The sequence below is a fragment of the Nicotiana tomentosiformis genome, chromosome 7 (genome assembly GCF_000390325.3).
Source record: "Nicotiana tomentosiformis chromosome 7, ASM39032v3, whole genome shotgun sequence".
In the NCBI taxonomy this organism is placed as follows: domain Eukaryota; kingdom Viridiplantae; phylum Streptophyta; class Magnoliopsida; order Solanales; family Solanaceae; genus Nicotiana; species Nicotiana tomentosiformis.
In genome coordinates this window covers 128663800-128680257 of record NC_090818.1, presented here as the reverse complement: position 1 = coordinate 128680257, position 16458 = coordinate 128663800, and the positions used below count along the sequence as shown (strand labels likewise).

The 16458-nt window shown below is 40.8% G+C and overlaps 1 long non-coding RNA gene across 1 annotated transcript; it reads left to right on the top strand.

Moving 5' to 3' along the window:
• The first annotated feature begins 11909 nt into the window (after nt 1–11909).
• On the top strand, nt 11910–16082 carry LOC104120712 (uncharacterized). The gene is made up of 2 exons (XR_691716.4): nt 11910–12464; nt 15646–16082. It is a non-coding gene; the product is annotated as an uncharacterized lncRNA (long non-coding RNA).
• Nucleotides 16083–16458: the final 376 nt, after the last annotated feature.

Here is a 16458-nt window from a genome sequence, read left to right as displayed (position 1 = left end):
TCAAATTCTCAATCCGCTCACTTGAACATTGAGGATGGGTCTGGCCATCATGGCAAAAACAACAATCTGGTGCTAGGGGTGATAAACGGGGGGTCGGATATTAGCAGATCGAAAATGGATAATTAAAAAATGAATAAATTATCCGACCCGGCCCGTATTTGAGATAGATATAAAATTGGTTATCCAGTGGATAATATGGATATCCATATTATCCATGGCTTCTTGAATATGATCACTTATGGGAGAATTCCTAGTCTCCCAAACTTTAGGAACACCCAATTTGAGGCTTTACAAATGTAAAAGTTAAACACATTAGTTATCCATTTGGTTAACCATTTTCTAAGTGGATAGTATGGTTCGTATCCATATTCGGCTCATTTTTAAAAAGTTCATTATCCAACCCATTTTTAATGGATAATATGGGTGGATAACTATTTTCTTTTAACCATTTTGCCACCTCTATCTGGTACCTAGTAATGAGGTGCCCCGTACTGATCCCAACGGGGTCCTAGTCGATGATAACTCACATGTGGCTATCGACACCAACCTTCCTACTGACCCCAAAAATAGCATTCTTGGAGGAGCCCAACCAACGGTTCAGGGAGCACCCGAAGGCGACGGGGTTAGTCTACGATTGATCTTCAAAATGTTGCAGGCTCAGCAAGCGGCGATAGCGCAACTGCAAAACCAAAGTCGTACCCCCAACAGAGTTGAACCTGAACTACCCCGGGAAAACACCCGAAGAAATAAGTAGATCTCTGAAAGGTCGGGCGAAGCTGGGTCCGGTGTGAGCCCTGAAGTAATGAAAATGCTAAGGCAATAATGAAATAAGTGGAATCTGATGAAAAGAAAATCGAGGCAAATGACAAGAAGGTATAGACATACAATTCCAGAGTTTATCAAATCCCATGAGCGCCTCCGATATTGAAAGGCCCGGACACCAAGAAATTTGTCCAAAAGCCTTTCCCTCTGAGCGTGGCACCAAAACCAATCCCAAAGAGGTTTCGTATGCCCTATATTCCAAAATATAATGGAACCACGAATCCAAATGAGCATGTGACCTCTTACACATGTGCCATCAAAGGTAACGACTTGGAAGACGACAAAATCGAGTCGGTGTTATTAAAGAAGTTTGGGGAAACTCTGTCAAAAGGAGCGATGATATGGTACCACAACTTGCCCCAAAATTCCATTGATTCGTTCGCTATGCTCGTAGATGCTTTTGTAAAAGCTCATGTTGGGGCCATCAAGGTCGAGACCAGAAAATTGGACCTTTTCAAAGTTAAGCAAAGGGACAGCGAGATGTTCAAGGAGTTAGTGTCAAGGTTTCAAATGGAACGGATGGACCTGCCTCCGGTTGCGGACGATTGGGTCGTTGAGGCATTTACTCAGGGACTCAACCCCCAAAGCTTCTTGGCTTCGCAGTAGCTGAAACAAAACTTGGTAGAATACCCAACAATAACTTGGGCCGACGTCCACAATAGGTATAAGTCAAAAATTAGAGTCGAGGATGCCTAAGAGAGTCGTCAATCATGAATGAAGGCCGGTCCGAAATCGGTATCAACCCTACTGTGCAGATCGAAGGGGAAACGGGCTCGGGAGCAACTCTAAAAGGAACGAAAAGAGAAGCGATCGAGGGCCCAATTAGCCGAGGCTCGATGAGCAAAAATGGTTTCGACAAGCCGCTCAGGGGAAGGGAAGCTCCGATATTATTAGAATATAACTTCAACGTCGATGCAACTAATATCGTATCTGCTATCGGGCACATCAATGAGACCAAATGGCATCGACCATTGCAGTATGATCCTACCTAGAGAGATCCGAACCTTATGTGTAAGTATCATGGCACTCATTGCCACAGGACCGAGGACTACTGACAATTGAGAGAAGAAGTTGCCCGGTTGTTTAATAATGGGCATCTCCGGAAATTCCTGAGAAGGGATGCTTATCGGGCGGATAATTACACTTAACGGTTTGGCTTAATAGTTATCAGATTTTAAATGTAGTAATCTGTTAGGCATATAATAAGACAACGTGCGGATTGGTATCAGATTAACAATTATCGGGCGGTTATCGGGCGGCTTATCGGCTAAACCAAATAGAAAGTTTTTGAACAATCATTCAATCAATACCAAATTTTTAATACCATCTAAGATCTAACTAAACAGTATTATTTAATTGGAGAGTCTTCAAGATTACTCATACTGTCCTACACGTATTAACAAAAATTTTAATACCATCAAGACTACTCATACATACATACACATATTAATCATTGAGATTTCAATTTATTTGACTTCTCAGTTCTCAGTTCAAGAGAGAGACAAGAGTGACAACTTCTCTGCCTCTAGTGGTTGCAAACAATTGAGAATTAGAAAAAAGAAATTAGGGATTTAGTCATTTAGGGTTTCAATAATACTTTATATACATAGGGGTAAACGTGTAAATATAAAAATTATTAACGGGTTAACGGTTTACCCAAAAATTGAGTAATTTGTCCCCAAACCGTTAAGACGTTAATTATAAAATCTGAATCTATTCACCATCCATTACCCCGATAATTTGATACCAATAAGCCAATAAGTCATCGGTTCGGTTCAGTTAACGATTTTGGTTCGGTTTTGAACAGCCCTATTCTTGCATGATCGAGCCAAAAACAACTTCAGGAACAGTGACTCCAACAAACATTCAGACCAAGAAGAACCTCAACACGTCATCTACATGATCATTGGAGGGGTCGATGTCCCTCAAGGGCCCGTGATAAAGCGCACAAAAGTATCCATAAAGAGGGAGAAGCATACCCGAGATTATATCCCGGAGGGAGCCATTTTGTTCAGCGACGAGAAGGTTGAGGGCTTCGTGCAACCTCATAATGATGCACTAGTAATATTCGTACTTATAAACAGATCCCAAGTCAAGCGTGTGTTGATTTATCTGGGCATCTCGTCCAACATTATGAGATCGAGGGTCGTAGGAACAGTTGGGTCTACAAGATCAAATAGAGTCGGCGATCCGGGTGTTGAACGTATTTAACATGGCATGCAAAACCACCAAAGGAGAAATAACTTTGCCAGTAAATACCGCCAAACAATTTAGAATACCAAATTCTACGTGATCGAAGGGGACATAAGGTATAACGCCTTATTCGAAAGGCCTTGGGTTCACAACAGTAAGGAAGTACCCTCGACATTACACCAGGCACTGAAGTTACCCACACCGGTAGGAATCAAAATGGTTTAAAGAGAGCAGCCGGCCACAAAAAAAATGTTCGCACTTGATGAGGTAATCCCGGTGCCCATGCTCTCGACATCAAAGTACACATAGCCGATTAAGAAGGAAGAAACTAAATAGAAATCACTGATATCGGCCCCGACCGAACCGGAGGAGCGGGGAGCAGGAGAGGATGATGATTACGGAGTCCCTAGGTCGTTCATCACCCCTGATGATTTCGATGCCGCAAAATCAATGGTTGAGGAGCTGGAGCAAGTCATATTGATCGAACACTTGCCCGATTATAAGGTATACATAGGCACGGGGTTAACTCCCGAGATCAGGAAAAAACTCATTAAATTCCTTATATCTAACATAGATTATTTCGCTTGGTCCCATCTTGAAATGACAGGGATCTCGCTGGGCATAAACACTCATAAGTTGAGTTCGGATCCGAAGTTCCACCTAGTTAAACAGAAGAGGAGTCCTTAGTCTGAAGCCAAACATGCATTCATCAAAGAGGAGGTATCTAAACTCCTTAAAATAGGTTCCATTCGGGAAGTTAAATACCCGTACTGGTTAGCTAACGTAGTGGTAGTGCCTAAAAAGGAAATAAATTAAGAATATGCGTAGATTACAAAGACTTGAACAAGGCATGACCTAAGGATTCTTCTCATTTCCTAACATCAATTGTGTGATCGATGCGATGCCGGGCACGAGATACTCAGCTTTCTCGATGCCTATTCCAGGTACAACCAAATCCGGATGGACTTGGACGATCAAGAAAGGACCTCATTTGTCACTAAATTAAGCACCTATTGTTATAATGTGATGTCGTTCGGTTTAAAAAATGCCGGAGCCACTTATTAACACCTAGTAAACCGGATGTTCGAAAAACAAATAGGAAAAATCAATGGAGGTTTATATTGACGACATGTTAGTCAAGTCCCAGCGAGCAGAGGACCTTTTGAAATATTTGTAGGAAACCTTTGATATATTGAGGAGATACAATATGAAGTTAAACCCGACAAAATACGCATTCGGGGTCGGATCCAAAATGTTCCACGGGTTCATGGTGTCCAACAGGGGGGGTCGAGATCAATCCCAATAAAATCAAAGTTATAGAAGACATCACCGTGGTGGACAGTGTCAAGGCCGTTCAGAGACTAACCGGGTGTATAGCCGCCCTAGGTCGGTTCATATCGAGGTCCTCAGACAAAAGTCATCGGTTCTTTTCACTATTGAAGAAGAAGAATGACCTTTCTTGGACCCCCGGAGTGCCATCAAGCTTTGGAAGAACTCAAACAGTACCTTCCGAGTCCACCCCTGCTCTATAATCCGAAGACAGATGAGCAATTGTACCTTTACTTGGCGGTATCCGAGGTAGCGGTAAGTGGAGTCTTAGTCCGAGAAGAGGAAGGTAAGTAATTTCCTATTTACTATGTTAGTAGAACTCTAGGCGAGGCTGAAACAAGGTATCCTTACCTAAAAAAATTGGCGCTCGCTTTGCTAAGCGCCTCCAGAAAGTTAAAACCATTCTATCAATGCCACCCGATATGTGACGTAACCTCTTACCTACTAAGGAACATCATGCACAAACTTGATCTCTCGGGTCGGTTGGCCAAATGGGCAGTCAAAATTAGCGGGTAAGATATCGAGTATCGGCCCCGAACCGCCATCAAATCACAAATTTTGGCAGACTTTGTAGCTGACTTTACGCCGGCCTTAATACCTGAAGTCTAAAGGGAACTATTGTTAACCTCGAGAATTACCTCAGGAGTATGGACCCTCTTTACGGATGGTGCATCGAATGTAAAGAAGTCTGGGCTTGGCATCGTGCTGAAACCATATTTGGGTAACATTGTTAGGAAATCTATTAGAATTGTGAAATTGACTAACAACGAGGCCGAGTATGAGGCCATGATTGTAGGTCTCAAATTGGCTAAAATGCTTGGGGCCGAGGTGGTCGAAGCTAAGTGTGATTCAATCCTTGTGGTAAATCAAGTCACTGGGATATTCGAAGTAAATGAGGAACGGATGCGAATGTATTTAGACAAGTTGAAGGTAATGTTGCATCAATTCAAAGAATGGACCCTACAACACGTGCACCGAGATCAAAATAGTGAGGTCGATGCCCTGGCTAACTTGGGATCATCAGTTCATGATGATGAATTAAGTTCGGGAACAGTCGTACAACTCATGAAGTCGGTGGTGGAAGAAGGTCATGCCGAAGTAAACTCAGTAAGTTTAACTTGGGATTGGAGGAACAAATACATAGACTATTTGAAGACTGGGAAGTTGCCCTCGGATCCTAAAGAATCGAGAGCTTTGCGTACGAAGGCAGCCAGGTTTAGCTTGTCCGAAGGGACTCTATTCAGAAGAACATTCGACAACCCGCTCGCCATATGCTTGGGGCCGGGAGATACCAAATACGTTTTGAGAGAAGTTCACGAAGGCACTTGCGAAAATCATTCAGGGGCGGAATCTTTGGTTCGGAAACTAGTCAAAGCCGGCTATTACTGGATCGACATGAAGAAAGATGCGAAGGACTTTGTACCAAGATGCGACGACTGTCAGAGACACGCACCGATGATCCATCAACCCGGAGAGCTACTATATTCGGTTTTGTCCCCATGGCCTTTCATGAAGTGGGAAATGGACATTGTTGGTCCCTTGCCATGGGCACCTGGTAAGGCACAATTCATATTGTTTATGACTGATCATTTTTTCTAAATGGGTTGAAGCTCAAGCATTCGTGAAAGTATGGGAAAGCGAAGTTATTGACTTCATTTGCGACCGCATAATATGCTTCTTGGGGATACCGACTGAAATCATATGTGATAATGGGAAGCAATTCATCGGCAGCAAGATAAATAAGTTTTTTAAAGACCAGAAGATTAAAAAGATACTATCGACACCCTATCACCCTAGTGGGAATGGACAAAAAGAATCTACAAACAAGACCATACTCCAAACCTTAAAAAAGAGGTTGACCGATTCTAAAGGGAAGTGGAAGGAAATCTTGTCCGAAGTCTTGTAGGCATACCATACAACTTCGAAGTCTAGTACCGTGGCCAACCTATTTTTATTGGTCTACAGTACCGAGGCCTTAAAACCTGTTGAAGTTGGAGAACCGAGCCTCAGGTTGCAATATGCGACCGAAGAGTCGAACGACGAGGATATAAACATGAGACTGGAACTATTGGATGAAAGACGTGAGGCCGCCCTGGTCCGGTTGGCCGTCCAAAAAAAATGGATGGAAAGATATTATAACCGAAGAGCCAACCTCCGACACTTCAAGATCGGGGACTTGGTGTTAAGAAAGGTAACATTGCACGCCCAAAACCCGAACGAGGGAAAGCTAGAACAAAATTGGGAAGGACCATATCGAGTCGTCAAAATTACCGGCAAAGGCTCGTACGAACTCGAAGCAGGAAACAATGTACAACAACTGAACAACTAGAATATGATTCACTTAAAGCGGTACTATTGTTATGGTACGATCTCATTTACTTATTTATAATATTATGAATCGGACTAACACTTGCAGGAAATGTCCAAGGGAGAATGTGACTATTAGGTCTGAAAGCATGTGTTGCACTCTTTTTCCCTTGAACTGGTTTTATCCCAAAATGAGTTTTTCGGCAATGTTTTAAACGAGGTAACAGTAAAACGTGCTAACTTAGATTTGAAGGCCAGTCTCAAACCAGAGTCAATTAGTGTTCATTGGGCATCAACAGTATCCGAGCCCTCTCAAGCTCGACCTCGAATATTGGGGGCCATCATCCCGGGGTGGCTCTTAGCAAGGAAGGGAGGACACTTCTTACTTGAGTAGCCAAGGCTTGGCGGTTAGGATACATTGTAAGGGCCAAACGATCGTAAGAACCGTGCCCACATAGCCCACCTTAGCCATGATATAAATATTTATCATGTACTTTACATGTTAAAATGAAAGAAAGTTCTGCCTTGCTATTATACATTTTCTTGCCTATTAAATCCCCAAATCCTAAAAGCCCAAGGGCTACCCCTACTCGGAGACTATCAAACTCAAGGGCTACCCCTAATCGGGGACTATCGAGCCCAAGGGCTACCCTTACTCTGGGACTATCATCCAAAAAAAAGTTCAGATGAATCGAGCTACTAGATCCCGGGGGCACCAAACCAATTGAACGACGCCAAAAGGTAAAAGTCTACAGCTACCCAAAAAATGACTCGGAGACGTCCGAAGCTCATAATCAAAAGAAAGGGCATCATAAAAATTCAAAACCTGCTAAAAGGTTACCCTCAAGAAAAGCACTCTAAAATCACTTAAGCATCTTAAAAAAACTTCCGATCACACCAAGATTTTAAAGCCTCGAGCAAACAAGGTTGCATCGAAGTCAGGCTCCGTTTGAACTTCTGAAAAGACGGGTACCCTATAACTACCTTAGATTTTATGCTAAGGCATTAGGAACATTTTAAGTATATAAATTATTAAAAGATCCTAAAAAAGTAAAAACTCGAAATTTCCAGAAAAGGAAAATTTTATATATTCCAGAGGACATAATGATGCCTTACCTAGTTTAGCGCCTCATTGAAGAGACACGACATGCCCACCTCGTTCATTTTTGCATGGTCCTCCTCTTTCACCAGGCATCGAAGGTAGCTGGCTACGCCCACGGGAGCGGATAGAACCCAAGCATCCTCCGGGACAATAAGAATAATCGATCTCTTGCCACTGGGGCCCACACTCGGAGCGGGAAACTGTTTAACCAATTTTTATCTCAAAGTCGGTCTGCCAGCTTCCGAAGGTACGTCCTTTTTTGGTACCTCCAAGTCGCCAGCCCGGTAAAAATATCCAAATTGGACATGTCCACGCCATCAAAGAAGGAGCGGAGGGGGTCATCTGCACCTTGTGCTCCTTCACTTGATTTCTCTTTTCCTGCTTGGGCCTCGTCGAGCATAGAATCGGTGTAGGATGGCGTCTCAACGATGTCAATCACACCTCTATCTCAAGGCAGGAGAAGTCTCTTGAGAGGTCGCGACCTCCATCTCAACTTCGGACTCTCAGATTGGGAGGGGCTCGACCGCGGCAGCCCCAGGCTGTCCCATAATGGAGGAATCGATGAGTAGGGACGCGTCCCCGTCCCCCTTCAGCGGCCTAAGTTCGGTAGTCTTAGGAAAACCCATGAAGGAAAAAGAAAGGGTCAGTTGTACGATCACGAATACGAATGATGAGAAAGAAAATGAAGAAAAATTTACACTTAAGTAAATACTGCACTTACGAGATGTGTTCCACTTCTCGGGGAATGAAAGAAACTCGGATGGGATCAGATCTTCAGTCTTCACCCGAACGAAGCGCCCCTTCCAGCCAGGTCTCGATCTTCGTCAATACTCTAAAAAGGGACCTTGCTGGCCCGGCGAGTGAGCTTGATTAGTCCTTCTCACAAAATTTGGGGATTGTATAGAAGGAGAAGGTGGTTGAGGGTGAACCGAGAAGATTAGATGTGGCTCGCAAAATAACGAAGAAGGATCACGATCCTCCAAAGAGACGGGTGGATTTTCCTGAGGTACACCTCGTACCTCTTACAGAGAGCCAAAATCACGGGGTCTACCGGACCTAGAGTCAAGGGGTAAGTGTAAATACTTAAGTACCCCTCCATGTAGGTAGTAATATAATCCTCAGGCCCGGGGACTACTACGTCCTTGCCTTCCCATTTACAGTCCTCTCGGACCACAGGAAGGACATTTTCGGTAACGGAGCATATATACCTCGATGCTACTTCATCCCTGTCCTATTTGGTTGAGGGCTTTTTGACTTTAAATTCGTCTGCGATTGAGCAACCCCCCCCCCCCCCCCCCCAGGTATAAAGCTTTTCATGGAAGGCTCGGGGGAAGCCACCTAGGGAGCGACCATTTCTGGAACTAGCCGTCTCAAGAGCAGCCACCTCAACATTTGTGGCCAGGTGGAAAGATGAAGAGGCAACCTGTTGAGGAACTGATTTGGACATTTTAGCCATTGCTATCTGGTAAAGTTTGAAAATTTAAAGAAAAAATATGAAGGTTTGAAGGAACAAGTTTGAAGGCTGAAAAGCAGAGTATGAAGATTTGAAGAAAATCTGGGTAAGAACCTAAGAACAATTATGAGAATTTGAAGATTAAGGATGAAGAAATGAAGGTTTGAAAGAAGTTGGTGATATCTAGAAAATTCGAAGGTGGAAGCTTGATCGGAAAGTAGAAAAAGAGCAGAGGGTAGAAGCTTTTATAGGGGAAGTATGAGGCGCTTCGCATTAGAAGACAAACAACCGATGGTTGACACATGTCCGAAGTCAAAACGACACGACTGATGGGACGGGACGTTGCGACTTCTTCGTCGTTTCGGTCGTGACATGCGAAGGGAGGAACCGGGGTTCATCTATCATTTCTCATTGTTTTGGTAAACCTACTCTCTAAAGAACGAGGGGACTATCTAAATACGGGTAAAATCGGGACTAGTGAGCACCCTGATTTCCCGGTGGGGAAAACGAAACAAGGACATAACTAAATGGAATCGGAATCGAAGCTAAGAACCTTTCGTACCAAGGCCCGAACAAAGCGCTTACCACCAGGGCCATCGAGACAACGCCCCCCGAATCCGGTTCGGGCTCCAAGACCTCGGAAGGCATAACCAAACGGTTGTACACGACTAACGAAGGGTCGTGATATATGCGCCCAACCAGATATCACAGCGCGGATCTCGGCCCGTGTCGACAACGGATCAGTGATTAACGAAAAAGAAGTTTTTTACCTCTCTTAGAATTGTACTTAGGGTAAAACTCCCCTACTATATAAAGGGGAAGTTGATTATTCAATACACACATTTGTAACACGCACATCTAGACAATATAGATTTGTTTCCTCAGCTTCCAAGTTATTCAAAGTTCTTATTTTCGCTCATAGCTCTACATACATTTTTGGCTCCGAGTCGAGGGCAGAACAATCGTTAAGCTCAGATCCGAGCCCGAACTTAACATCACAACTGGTTTGATTATTTATTTTATCTTTGATCCGCTTATCTAACGTCATTGATCACTTGCATTAAATTAATTTATCAACAAAAAAAGAGAGTATTTTCTCACCTATTTCTTTTATAAAATAAATATTTGATTAATATGTTATTTTGGTGGCGGCCATAGAGGTCAAAGTCGTCACTGGATGTAGGCGTAAATAGAATCAACAACTCACTTTCATTTTTGCTATTACTTATGTTCTAAATTAAGAAATTTGTACATATTTAATAAATTTTTTATACAAAATATGGACTAATACTAATAGGTTCGATCGAACTCATAAGATGCACTTTAGCTCCGCCCCTTAGTATATGTATTCAATTTACAGAATCTGCTGTAATCCATTATAGATGAGATAATTAAGGCTTATTAATGTGCTAAATGAATATTATTTTTATGTTTTCATGAGATTACATTAAATGCAAGTGGAGTTTGGTTTTACCCCTATATAATAATGTTGTTAAATACCTTGCTCCAAATCAATTAAAAACTATATTAGTTTCTTCAGTAGAAAGTGCAATATGGCGAAGGTTCTTATGCAGTCTACATTCTTTGTTGCCCTGTTGCTACTTCACATTGGGTTTGTCCCTCTTTCTAATTATTGATAATCAGTGCTAACCTATTGTTAAATAATTCGTTGCTATATTATACATTGCATGTTTCTTAAATTATATTTTTTTGTCTGCAATTTAAATATTATTTGGATTCAAATAAACAAGAGCAGTCCTCATAGAACTTTAAATATTAACGAATTTTATTTTAGTTTATTTATACTGCTCACAGATTGTCATTGTAATGTTCGAGACGAAAAATATTTTTTTTTTAAAAAGAACCATATGTGAAATCATGATTTGTTTAAATATTCGATGTTTACATTCACATACACTGAGTGCACATAAAAGTTTTTCATTGATGTCTTGACTCTTGTCATGTCTCAATTTCCTAAATAGAGATATGGAGTACTCCTCAAAACTCTTATTTTGAGTATTACAAGTTGCCAAAATTATGCGATTTGCTATATGACATGATGCTTTAATTTAAGTACTAATAATGTTTTTTGAAATAAAATTTCTGAACTACTCAGAAAAGGCTTATTATGTAGAAAAATAGGAAGATAAATGAGAGAGACGAAGTTTTTGGAATGATTTTCTCTGTTTATTTCACTGTTCAAAGTCTCCTACTTATACATGCAAATTCCTGATAAGAAAAATAAGACAGAGAAATAGAGTTGTACAAGTGTATGTTTTCTATTGGCTACCCTATAGCTGTACAACAGACTAATATTCCTATAATCACAAAGAATTCGTGAGCTTCCAGTAATGTGCACCTGTCCTTCTCATCAATTGGATGAACAAGATGAGATCCAACATAAAATGATCTTACGTCTGTGATCTTGCCACATGTATAACCTGATATTTTGCCACGTATCTCGTTACTCAAATCAGATTTGGGACACTTATATTCAATACTTCGATTAAATCGATCAATCAGACTCATTGATTCCACCAAACCCTTCTCTTTGTTCTCTTGGTCAAGACCATTGTTAAGATTGGAATCACCACTATCAACATCCCCCCCCCCCCCCCCCACAATCAAGTTAGAGGGGAGAGAAGAGAGCCCCAACTTGCCAAGAATCTAATAGTGTGAAGGCCATGAAAGAGGCTTGGTAAAAAGATCGGCGAGTTGAGAAGACGATGGTACGAAAGAGATAGAGACTAAACCAGAAAGAAATTGCTGCCTTACAAAATGGCAATCGATTTCAACATGTTTAGTTCTCTCGTGAAAGACTGGGTTGCGAGCGATGTGTATGGCAGCCTGGCTATTGGAATGCACCGGAATCGGAAAAGATGGAGGTGCAGATAGATCCTGAAGAAGACGACTCAACCAAGTCAATTCAGCAACCACTCGCCGCATAGAACGATATTCTGCTTCTGCAGATGAAAGAGAGATCGAAGTCTGTTTCTTTGACTTCCACGAAATAGGTGAGCCTCCAAGGCTGATAAAATAGCCACTAACTGATTTTGGGAGTCAAGACAAGCTCCCCAATCGGCATCACAAAAATCAAGAAGCTTTAGAGAAGAAGCTGCAGATATAAATAGTCCTTGCCCTGGATCTGTTCGTATATATCTAACAACACGGAGAGCAGCCGAAAAATGAGGAAGGCGAGGTGTTGAGTGACAATGAGGCCATGTGGTTCTCGAAGAACTTCCAATCCCAAAAAGTAATGTAAGTCCCCAAGGTCCTTTATTTTAAATTCTGTATCAAGAAAGATCTTCAAATGATGCAATTTTGTAGGATCATTTCCAGTGAGTAAAATATCATCAACATAAACAGCGACTATAGAAATTGAACCCCTTGTCCTTTTGAAAAATAGTGAATAATCATTTAAAGAAGAAGAATATCCCTTAAAATTCAAAGTTGCTGCAAGTCTAGCATACCACTGGCGAAATGCTTAATTTAAACCACATAGAGATTTCCTTAGCTTGCAAACATGATTAGGACTAGGTGAAGCCATCCCAACAGGAAACTTCATGTAAACTTCCTCTTCTAGGTTGCCATGGAGGAAAGCATTATTCACATCCAATTATGAAATTTGCCAATTCTTTTTTATTGCTACTGCAAGAATGCAACGTATGGTAGTCATCTTGAGTACTAGGGAAAAGGTGTCATTGAAATCTATCCCTTCTCGTTGAGTATCACCACGAATGACCAATCGAGCCTTTAGTCTATCTAAACTCCCATCTTATTTATGTTTAACCTTGTAGACCCATTTGCATGGAAGAGCCTTCCTTCTGGGTGGTAATTCCATTATCTCTCAAGTTTGATTAGCCTCCAAAGCTGCAAATTCATCTGCCATAGCTTGTCTCCAACCAGGGTGTAATGCATCTTGAGAAAAACTAACTGGCTCGGTAATATTGTAGATAGAGTTTAAGAGTTGTTGGTTAGAGGTAGAGAGTGCAGCAAAAGGAAATATGGTGGGTTGTACTGGAGGAATAAAACAAGATTTGGTCAGATTGGTAAAAAATACAGCATTACACACATAAACAGACAAATAGGATGGTGGTTTGTGAGGTCTTTCTGACTTTCTAAGAGGTGGGGCAGAAGTTAGTTGTGGAGATTGAAAAATTGGACCGAAGGGAATGATTGGAGAGATATTGTGAGGGGAAACAATAGGAGAGGAAGCTTGGACTGGAGAGGAAATAGAAACACTGTGATTAGAAGGTGAAAAAGTTGAAGAAGTAGGAGGATGAGGCATAGGTTAAGATGGAATTGAAACAGAACCTGATTGAGAAACAATGGGAGTTGAAGAGGTTTGAGTAGAAAAAGGAAACTCGGACTCAGAGAACTGGACATCTATGGAAATAAAGACCTTTTTAGTAGTTAAATCAAGTAGTTTATATCCTTTCTTCCCATAAGGATAACCCAAAAAAATACAAGGTTTAGCTCTAGGTGCAAATTTAGGTCTATTATGGGAGGGAGTGGAAGCAAAACAAAGGCACCCAAAGCTCCTTAAAAAATGATAAGAAGGAATTGATCCAAACTGGATCTCATATGGTGTTTTCCCTGTGAGTACCCTTGAAGGAAACCTATTGATCAAAAAAGTTGCAGTCAACATACATTCCCCCCCAATATTCAATAGGAACTTTAGATTGAAGTAATAGTGCCCAAGAAACCTCTAGGAGGTGTCTATGTTTCCTCTCTACTATCCCATTTTGTTGTGGAGTACCCACACAAGAAGTTTGATGAAGGATTCCCTGAGAAGTAAGAAAAATAGAAGTTGTTGTACTTCCCCCAAGCTCTAAAGCATTATCAGATCTAATGACTTTTACTTTGGAATGAAACTGTCTCTCAACTATGGCTAAAAACACTTTAAAACAGAGAAGGCATTACTTTTGGTACTTAATAGATAAGTCCATGTTGCTCTGCTAAAATCATCCACAATCGTCAAAAAATATTTATAGCCATTATAAGTGGGTGTTTTGTAGGACCCCCATGTATCTATGTGGATTAAGTCAAAAACACCTTTAGTTTTGATGTTACTGGAAAAGAATGGCAATTTGGATTGCCTTGCTAAAGGGCGGATATCACAAGAACAATTGGAGATAGGAACAACAGAAATACTACTAATATATTCCATTGCTTGAAAAGGTAAATGACCCAATCTAATGTGCCAAAGTCTTACATTAGAATCACTGTTTGCGGAAAAAGAAATAAGAACAGAACTACATCTGGAAAAACTATTACTAGCTAAAGGTACTACATTTTTCTTGATGAAACTCTTAGGTTCTAACTTGGAGTAGGGTAGCAGATAGAGACCACCATCTTCTTTACCACAGCCAGAGGGTTCTTCACTAAAGGGTCCTGCAATACACATCCAATGGAATAGAAGATCAATAAGCAATCTAATTGCTGACACAACTTGTGAACTGATAGTAAGTTCACTTTAAAAGAAGAAATGTAGAGCACATTGTGAATGATCAAATCAGGAAAAAGACACACACTACCAGCATGAGTGACCCTTACTTTATAGGAAGTAGGTAGACTAACTAATTTAGGAAATGGCAGTCGCTTTAGAGCAGAAAAAAGGCTAGAATCAGAAGTCATATGCTTTGTGGCTCCTGAATCTAGGATCCAATAGGTAGAATTAACATAAGTGAGAACAGAGATTGGTTTATTGTAACCTTTACCAGCATAGTTGCCTGCATTTGCATTTGCATCTGAGGTTGAAACACTAGCAAAATTGACCTTAACTTGTTGAAGGAGTTGAACCAATTGCGTGAATTGTTTAGAAGTGAGTTATTGTCCTGCAGGAATAGATTCAGAAAAACCAACACCATTAGATCTTGTGTCATCAAGTGAAGACTGCATTGCTCCTCGTTTGTCCCTGAAATTTCTTAGGTTTGGTAAACTTGAAATCAGAGGGAAATCCTATGATTCTATAACATTTATCCACTAAATGACCAGGTTTCTTGCAATAGGTACGAGATAGGGCAGTCTTCTTTCCCTTAAAATCAAACTGAGAAAAGTTTTTCTGTGTTGAGATGCTTTAATTAGCTACCTGAAATGATGAGGAATCAGCAGGAAACTGTGAGTTAACATAAACCTCCCTTTGTTTTTCATCCTGAATAAGCAAGGAGTATGCATGATTAACATTAGGTAAAGGTGACATCGTAAGAATGTTACTCTTAACAGCTGCATATCCATCGTTCAACCCCATGAGGAACTGGATAAGTCTTTCATCTTGAAATGATTTCACCATTTTAGCCTTACCACCACAGGTACAAGCACATGAACATTGAATAGTAGTGGTGAGAGCATCAAGCTCATCCCACAGACCTTTGATTCTGGTAAAATATCCAGCAACATCACTTGACCCCTGAACTAAGTCACTTAATTCCTTTTGTAGGTGATAAAGCTTGGCGCCATTGGACTGTCCAAATCGATCTTCAAGGGCAGTCCAAAGTTCTTGTGCAGATTTGGAGTAGAGCACACTTGCAGCAATCTCTCTAGAACGTGAGTTGAGCAGCCAGGAGGTTACCATATCATTGCTCATGTTCCATAGATTGAAATCAGGAGAATCAGAGGGAGGAGACTTGCAAGTTCCATCAATAAACCCCAGTTTATTTTTAGCTGAAAGGGCAATCAGAATAGATCGTCTCCGGCCTCCATAAGCTCTACCATCGAAGGAGGAATTGACCAAGGTCATTCCAGGAGAGTTGGCAATGGATTTAGTTTAAAAGATGGTATAATCTGTATATTTAAGAGATTTTTCATAATCTCAACAACTACTTTTCTCGAATGTTTTTTTAAGTACTTAATTATGAGATATGTCCTTTAAAGTAATGTGATTCTAGAAATCATTATATTAACTAGGGGAGAAATCCCTGGGAGACCTTGGCGAAAACTTTTCACAAAAATTATATATAAACTAAAAATAAATATAGTTTAGATTAACTAATACTTTCTATGACAAAAGTATTAATTTTAAAAATAATTTACTTGGCTTCAACAACTCACACTACATGTAATAAAATTTCTAGTGACAACCTACATTCAGTGACGAGGAAGTCGCCAATAAAAGGTTTTCTTAAAGCCTTTATGATCAACTGTGTTAATTGTAGATCTTTGTGATTTTATTAAAGAATTGGTAAATTAATTAATTTTTTACTGAGAAAATCATTTTTTTTTGTTTCACTTCAGAGCTCCTAATTAGGATAGG